The 9,123-nt window shown below is 38.8% G+C and overlaps 1 non-coding gene across 1 annotated transcript; it reads left to right on the top strand.

Annotated features, from left to right (window-relative positions):
- Nucleotides 1–5,438: 5,438 nt before the first annotated feature.
- On the top strand, nt 5,439–5,545 carry LOC150034193 (small nucleolar RNA R71). Its single transcript, XR_016532568.1, has one exon. It is a non-coding gene; the product is annotated as a small nucleolar RNA R71 (small nucleolar RNA).
- The last annotated feature ends 3,578 nt before the right edge of the window (nt 5,546–9,123 follow it).

The following is a 9,123-nucleotide window of genomic DNA, read 5'->3' as shown; positions in this document are numbered from 1 at the left end:
AGACATCCAACTACGGGTAAGTGCCTTTCACAACTTAACTCTTATCAACATGGGTTTCCCATTGCGTTAACAGTGGAGTTGTTTTTCTCAATTTTTTTTTTGAAAATAGCAAGGTCGAAAATAAATACCTCACCCCCAAATTTAAAATGCGGCAATGTACTAATTGCCAAAAGATTGAAATGAGTCATGCGATGTTCTTACAATGTGTTGTAAAGAGAGTTTGAAAGAAAGCTAGCAAACCCCTATTTTCTAGAAATATTTTATGAGGTGACTATCTTAAAGTTAAGATGACTCTAGTCTATACGAAAGAAATAGAAGCATGTTTTTCATCATTGAAATCATACTTGGCAAAAAAACAGCATGCGTAACCTACTAAAGTTATCTACGTCAAATGATTGTGGTAGTCAAAGAGGATGCGATGATAAGACTTTTAAAACTAACATGCGATGTGATAGCGCAAAAATTGAAATAGAGATAAGGAAGAATACACTCCCAAATTTGCGCTGTCGCCTGCATTGTGAATTGACGCATCTATCTTTGCGGCGATCTCTCTTCTTTGGATTGCGGTGATGGAGTGAGATAATTTGCTGCTTCATGTAACATTTCCGCAATCTTGTGCCTTAATCGTTGTAAACAAACAAAGAGAGGGTCAAATGATTTTAAACAAAACAACAAGTATTTTTTTTATAGAGATAATAAAGAGTAAAATGTAGATAGATAACTAATGATTAAAGTGACGAAGGAATGAGAGTTTAAGAATCAAACAAAGGCTATTCTGGGTTTTTCAGCTTCACTGAGGTCTTTTCTGGCTGGAAATCACCTCCGCAATATGCCTTCACTCGCTGTCCATTAACCTTAAATGTACGGCTTCCATCCTCAGTGATCAGCTCCATTGCACTATGTGGGAATATTTCTTTAATGACGAAGGGTCCAGACCAGCGTGATTTTAATTTTTTCGGGAAGAGCCGCAAACGTGAGTTGAAGAGTAAGACCTTTTGGCCGACTTGGAGGTTCTTACCGCATATGCGTTTGTCATGCCAGTGCTTGGTGCGCTCTTTATAAATCTTCGCATTTTCATATGCATTAATCCTCCATTCTTCTAGCTCGACCAGTTGCATTTTTCGCACTTCTTCTGCTTTCTTCAAATCAAAGTTCAGCTTCTTTACTGCCCACAGTGCCTTATACTAGTTCCAAAGGCAAATGACACGCCTTACCAAATACCAACGCATATGGGGGCATACCTATAGGTGTTTTAAATGCAGTCCGATATGCCCATAACACATCGTCAAGCTTTGTTGCCCAATCTGTTCGTGAAGGCCTTACTACCTTCTCAAGTATCAACTTAATTTCTCGATTAGACACTTCTGCCTGACCATTCATCTGCAGATGGTATGCGGTGGTCACTTTGTGGAGAATGTTGTATTTGCGTAGCAGCTCCTTGATATTATGGTTGACAAAGAGGGATCCTTCATCACTTATGATAGCACGGGGAGTGTCAAAACGAGTGAAAATATGTTTCTTCAGGAACTAGAAGACTACCGCCGCATCACTTGCGGCGCATGCTATTGCCTCTACCCACTTAGATACATAATTGACAGCTAATAAAATGTAATGTTTACCATTCGAAGGAGGGAATGGTTCCATGAAATCAATCTCCTATATGTCGAACAATTCAAGCTCCAAGATGGTGTTCATTGGCATTGCATGTTTCCATGAAATGTTACCTGTGCGTTGGCACCAATCACACTTCATTGCGTAGTCAGCTGAATCCTTGAACAATGTAGGCCAAAAGAATCCACTCTGTAACTTTGGCTGCGGTGTGCTGCCCTCCAAAGTGCCCACCATATGGTGAGTCGTGACATTGCGATAATATGCGTTGTTGAGCAACATTTGGTACGCATAATCGAAAAATCTGGCCTGCCCCTCTTTTATACAGATTCGGCTCATCCCAATAATAATGTTTGCATTCATGCTTGAGCTTCTTCTGTTGGTGGTAGGTGTAATCTTCAGGAAATTGTTAGCAAACTAGATAATTGACTATGTCTGCATACCAGGGAAATTCTTCAATATGGAATAGCTGCTCATCCGAGAACACCGTACTCAACTCAGACTCATTGCGGTCAACCTCAGGATTTTCTAGTCTAGACAAGTGATCCGCAACTTGGTTCTCTATCCCCTTCCGGTCAATTATTTCTATGTCAAATTCTTGAAGGAGGAGAACCCATCTGATCAATCTCGGCTTTACAACCTTCTTTGTCATTAAGTATTTTATTGCCGAATGATCAGTATGGATGAGTACCTTTGTCCCCAGCAGATAGGCTCGAAATTTTTCCAACGCAAAAATTACCGCTATAAGCTCATTCTCTATGGTGGTATAATTTGTCTGAGCAGGATTTAATGTTTTACTCGCATATGCGATGGGATGCAAGATTGTTTTTCTCTTTTGCACTAAAGCTGCTCTTATCGTATACCCGCTTGCATCGCACATTATTTGAAAAGGAAGTGTCCAGTCTGGCGCAATCAATATGGGTGCGGTAATCAGTGCATCTTTCAAAACTCTGAATACGTTGAGGCAGTTGTTGTCAAAGTCAAATTTTCTATCAGCCTCTAATAACGCACTCAATGGTCGTGCTATTTTAGAAAATTCCTTGACAATGCATCTGTAGAATCTAGCGTGCCCCAAGAAGCTTCGTAAAACCTTCACGCTTGCTAGAGGTGGAAGTTTTTCAATTGTTTCGATTTTTGCTTTGTCCACCTCCAACCCATCTTGGAAAACCTTGTGTTCCAATACTATGCCCTCTTTCACCATGAAATGGCATTTTTCCCAATTGAGCACCAAATTCGTCTCTTTGCATCTCTTTAGTATCTTCTCTAAGTTGGCTAGACAGACTTCATAGGTGTTCTCATAAACAGAGAAGTCGTCCATAAAGATTTCAACAGATTCCTCGAGATAATTTGAAAAGATAGCCATCATGCACCTTTGGAACGTGCTTGGCGCATTGCAGAGGCCAAACAGCATGCGGTGAAAAGCGAAGGTCCCATATAGGCAGGTGAATGTGGTCTTGTCTTGATCTTTTGGAGCTATCATAATCTAGTTGTACCTGGCATAACCATCCAGAAAGCATTAAAAATCATTTCCAGCTAGTTGGTCTAGCATTTGATCGATGAACGGCAAAGGGAAATGATCTTTCTTTGTGGCCGCATTCAGCTTGTCGTAGTCCATGCAAATGTGCCACTCAGTGATGGTTCTTTGCGGTATTAGTTCATTGTTTTCATTCGAGACTACCATCATGCCACCCTTCTTCGGCACACACTACACAGGGCTGACCCACATGCTATCTGCTAAAGGATAGATAATGCCTGCATCTAGCCATTTGATGATCTCCTTCTTAACGACCTCTTTCATTGCAGGGTTGAGCTTGTGTTGATGTTCAATCGTTGCTTTGTGGTACTCTTCAAGACGAATGCGGTGCATACAATACGTAGGGCTAATTCCTCTAATATCGGAGAGCGTTCAGCCAATTGCTCGCACATGCTTTCTTAGAATGCTTATTAACACATTTTTCTGGTTTTCGTTGAGTGTAGAGGAAATGATAACCAGTAACTTCTCATTCTGCCCCAAAAATGCATACTTCAAATGAGTCGGTAGGGTCTTTAATTCCAGTGTTGGTGGTTCTACTAGGGAAGGTTGCATTGTTTTTCTTTATTCTTTTTCTGTTGGCTCTCCTTTTTGGGATAATTTCTTCTTCCTTGCTTATTTTTGTTGTGATCGCATTACAGGCAGCAACGGATGCGCTGACATCCTCTTCTTCATTTTCTTCATCAAATTTTTCTTCTTCAATCACATTCTGGTAATCATCTGATTCATGCAGGTCTTCTTCATCCAGAAACTTCATGGCACGAATTATGTTAAACTTAAGCTTCTGTCCGTTGATACTCAAAGTGATTTCTCCTTTATATACATCAATCTGAGCACGACCCATTGATAGAAAAGGTCACCCTAGAATGATGGACACATCTTTTTCGGCCTCATAGTTCAAAATGATGAAGTTGGCTGGTAGGATAAATTTGTCAATGGTGATCAGCACATCCTTCACCTTTCCCTCTGGATGCACCAGAGATCTATTGACCAGTTAGAGAGTCACTGTTGTGGGCACAAGTTGCCCCACATTCACCTGTCTAAAGATTGACAGAGGCATCAAATTTATGCTGGCTCCTAGGTCACATAGGGCTTGCCCAATGTACAATCCTTCTATGGAGCAATGAATAGTAAAGCTCCCAGGATCGCCCATCTTCAGTGGAATGATTGATTTTGAGTTTTGAGTTAGCGCCACCGTGACAAACTTACCAGCTCCCCTCTTCTTAGTTACCATATCCTTCAGAAACTTTGCGTAGGCAGGCATTTCCTCAATCTCTTCACTGAAAGGAATATTAACATATAATTGCTTTAACATAGATAAAAAGCGTTGGTACTGTACCTCTTCGTTATTTTTCTTCCTTAGTCTCGGGAAAGGGGATAACTGCACCTTCACGGTTCCCGTCTCAGTTGACTTTGAGGTCGATGCAACCTCTGGTTCTATTGCTTCTTTCTCTCTTTCTTCTTCTTGCGTCACCGCAATCTCGGGTTCAGCCGCAATGGGAGCTGTCCGACTAAGCTCCTTCTTTTGTCCTTTCATAGTCTTCCTACTTTGCAATGTCACAACCTGACATTGCTCCTTACCTGATCCCCCTGGGTTGCGGTCTACTTTTTAGCTCACTCGCAATTTGGCTCATTTGTAATTCTAGATTGCGGATGGACGTAGCCTGACTTTGAAGCACCATTTCGTTTTTCTCTATGTATTGCTTCAATAGGCTTTCCAAAGAAGATGATTGCGATGGTTATGAGCTACTTGCTTGATTGTTTGTTTGACCATTTTTGCGTGGGAAAAATCTTGGTGGCCCTTCTTTTTGTGCCATAGGTTGGAAATTCTGTTGCTGATTCTTCCAAGAAAAATTAGGGTGGTTTCTCCACCCGGGGTTGTAGGTATTCATAAAGGGATTATTCTTTACAAAGTAAACAGACTGTGGATTTTGCGGGCAATCTTTCATCGCATGCCCATCATCGCAAGTCGCACAATTTGCGGTGTTTTGATTGATTACGTTGATTTGCCCATTTTGCGGTGTTGGGCTACTGATTGCAATTCCCTAGATTAAGTTCATCATTGCGGTCATCTGGTTTTGTAGTGAAGCAATAGCACATTATTTGCGTCATTGTTTTTGAGTCTCAATCTCTAGTCATTCTCTCTTCAATCTCATGGTTCTTGGAGATGCGATCCAAGATATTCTTCACCTTTTCATACGTTTTATCAAGCAGACCACCAGTGGCTGCCGCATTGGCAGCGATCTACGAAGTGGGATTTAAACCATGATAAAAAATTTCCATCTGGAGGAAGTCTGGCAACCCATTGTGTGGACAATCACGGACTAACCTCTTAAACCTCGCCCATGCATTTCTGAACGATTCGTCCATGTCTTGTTCAAAATTTGTAATTAGTTTCCTTCGTTTGGCATTCTCAGTAGGTGGGAAGTATTTCTTCATAAACTTCTCCACGACCTGTTCCCAAGAAGTGATCTCTCCCGGCTCGAGAGAATATGACCATTTCCTAGCCTGATCACAGAGAGAAAATGAGAACAAAGTTAGTTGAACTTCTTCAGCAGAGATGTTCGGGAACACAAATGTATTGCAGATTTCAATAAAGCTTCCGAGGTAGGCGTACGGGTCTTCGCCACGCCTTCCTCCAAATTGTCCTACAGTCTGGATCATCTGCAGTATCACCGGTTTCATCTCGAATCTGCTTCCATCGAGAGCAGGCCTCATGATTCCTGGAGAGAAATTATAGAGGTTTGGCGATGCATAGTCCCTAATGGGTCTATTGCAATCATTTGCCAACAGGATTGGATTCACCATGACATTATTATCATTTGGTACTCCGTTTCCAGGCTGCTCCGCCATCTCTTCTTTATCTGATTGTGGTTGCTGTTGGTGGTCTCTCAGTCTCTGTCTAAATGTTCTCTCAATCTCCGGGTCGTAATTCACCAGAGATTGAGAGTCTGCAAAGAAATCAAAAAATTATCGTTAGCACTCTATTTTGTCGAAGTCCCTCGCAACGACAACAAATGAGTGGAGTACAAAATAACAATGGAAGTTAAAGGTAGAGAGTTTGGTAGCAATTCCTTGCTGACCGAGGCTTTTACACTGTAATCTCTATTCGGTTTTAAAGATGTTCCTGCTTCTGCAGGCGTCGGCTCTCTTTCTATCCTTGAAGCTTCCGACGCTCTTCCAAGCTTACCGAAACGATTTATCGGCACAATCTTCTCTCTTTCGCGTCTGCCTTAAAACGAAAAAAAACTATGAATAAAGATGTATGAAACTTCGAACTAAAGAATGGTGAACTGGTGAACCTTTTTTTGAAGGATGCCTCTGGTATTTATAGAACATCTAAGGTGAATGGCGGTTTCTCTCTCATGATTGTACAGATGGGACGACTTTAATTCCTAACTGACGTGCCGAATATTTGTCACCGAAAAGCTGAATGTACTTGTGATCGTTATTGGCTATCAACTTAATTCGGATTCGACTGTCATCAGCTTTCTGTCCTATCACGATTAATTAGCCTTTCACTCAGATGCGCCTACCATGTTGTGCTAACCAAGTTGCGACAATCCTTCTCGAGCGAATGTTTGCGAACACAATCATCGTAAAGCCTTGCGGTGAAGTTGTGCTCGACCAATAATTTTCTATGATCATAATTCTTGCATTGCGTCAACGTATATTCTGCATAAAAACACTAAAATCAACTGTTCCTATGCGATGAACGCATGCGATCGAAATATTATGAAATTGATTCTTGATGGATGCAATTTAACATGTTTTATCAGCACAATCCAACATTGTTTAAGAATTTAGCACTCTGATAACGTGCATTTTTGCCCGTTATCATTCCTCAAGATATATTTTTGTGGACCACTAGATCTATATGTAAACATTATTATTAGTACACTTCTCTCTCTTTTAAGTAGCAAAGAATATAATGGACGACTTTGTTTAGTTTCAGTGTATGTGAAAACTTTAGCTTTCCTTAATTATTGTTGATTTGGGTTCAATTTTTGTTATGCAGATCAAAATTAAAAAATACAAGTAATTATAGAAATATTAAAAAGGAAAAAGGCCCAATCTCTCGACGACAACGTCGTGAGTGGGTGTATCTCCTGATAAGAGAAGATTGAATGAGGACATCTCGTTAAAATCATCGAGAGAGACAGACAGACTGTCAACGTGTCATTGGCCCCGTCAGGAGATATTAACTCTGACGGCCTATAAACTATTAGATTTAGTGTCCTCAATATTGTGGATATTGTAGTTTGTAATTTGTATATAAAAATTATTTATTTAATAAAATAAGCAATATTTTATTCGACATTTAGAACGCATTAACTTAATCAAATAAACTAAGATTCAATGTTATTTTATGTAGCTTGAATAGTATGTGGTAGACATACAAGTGGATTATTTTCAAGTAATAACCTAAAAAGTCTGTAGTATATGAATAAGGTTGGGTGCCTTATCCTGGTGACACTATGGATATGACCCAATTTGTAAGTTTTACAAAGAATTTGATCCCAATTGTTCATGTGCAGACATGTGAGTGGGAGTATCCTGTACAAAGAGTTTGTATAAGACCGAACCGAGACATAATTAATCTCTCTTTATAATACCGTTAACTGAAGAGATTAACATTTAATAGGATAACCATAGGTAATTCGATCTCAATCCTGAGTGAGTTATGGACTTCTACCTATAAGAATAATCCTTTGACATCTAAGCGTGAGAGTGGCCCGAGTCGCCGACTCAATAAGCCTACCATTTTGGGGATTTATTTGAGTAAGGAGCTGGAAACATAACTACACAAGATGAAATTCACTCCTTCTACTTTCTACGAAAGTAGATGAATTTCTTTCTTAAGTATTGACTCTAAGTCTTGAACAAGGGGCCCATCCCTCTCATTGGCCCGAGAGGGCTACTATAAACAGGTTGTTCATTAGAGGATTAGTGAGACTTAAGGAGAAAGATGTAAATACAAAGGTAAAATGATAATTTTGACTCAGCTATAATTGTGAGAAATTTGTGAAGGATTGACTTATTGATGATTGGTTTTATCCATGGACGCAAAAATATATCTGTAGTACGAAGAGTGCAGCTATGGGTCTTTAATAGAATGACACATAGTTAATGAATGTTGATTATATTAATTAAAGAGTTTGATTAATTTAATCTCGAACCATTGGAGTTTCTAATCTATAGGTCTATTAGGTCCCCCTGCTAGCCCACTAACAGTAAAACAAGAATCAATCAATTTTGGTATAATTTGACTTATTTAAATTGTTTTAGGAGATTTTATATTAGTAAGGATTAATATAAAGTATAATATATAATTATACACTATAGTATATAGTTGATTATAGATATGATTTACAATTAAAACTATATAATATGAGAGAATAATATTTGAATAAGTTTCGAGTATTAAATTAATATGAATTAGATTCATATAAAAGCTATAGAGTAAAATTTAATATGAATTGGATTCATATTAAAATTATAGGCTAAGAGAGGATGTGCATTTTATATGATTTGAATGCATGTTGAAATAAATATGTGATATTTATATTGATTAATTAATAGTTAATTAATCAATATAAATCTCTCAAGGAAAATTATTTTCTAAAAAAGATAATCTACTTCCTACTAATTTGGATCTCACAATCCATTGATTTTGGCCTTGAGAATAGTTGGACAATCTTTTGGTGGTGTCCGTTTGTGATATTGGGAGTTCGTGCAGAGGAATTTCACAGAGGCCCTTGAAGAAATTGGTCTTTAAAGGTATTTTTCTAAATTCCCTTTGTTGAATGCTTAATCTTACTTGTGTTCATACTATTAACCTCGTAGTCTGAGGTTTGATTCCCCACCCTGTACTTTAATTACAATACCTTCAAAAAAAAAAAAATCAATTATGATTTTTTCATTCTTAATTCAAAGACAAAACATTTAAACGCTTCTGCATTAGGATTCAATCCCTTCATATA

This window comes from Benincasa hispida, chromosome 9 (assembly GCF_027475165.1).
Source record: "Benincasa hispida cultivar pf3 chromosome 9, pf3_genome.v1.1, whole genome shotgun sequence".
Classification (NCBI taxonomy): Eukaryota; Viridiplantae; Streptophyta; class Magnoliopsida; order Cucurbitales; family Cucurbitaceae; genus Benincasa; species Benincasa hispida.
The sequence above is the reverse complement of the archived record's forward strand: the minus strand, read 5'-3'. Positions and strand labels throughout refer to the sequence as shown.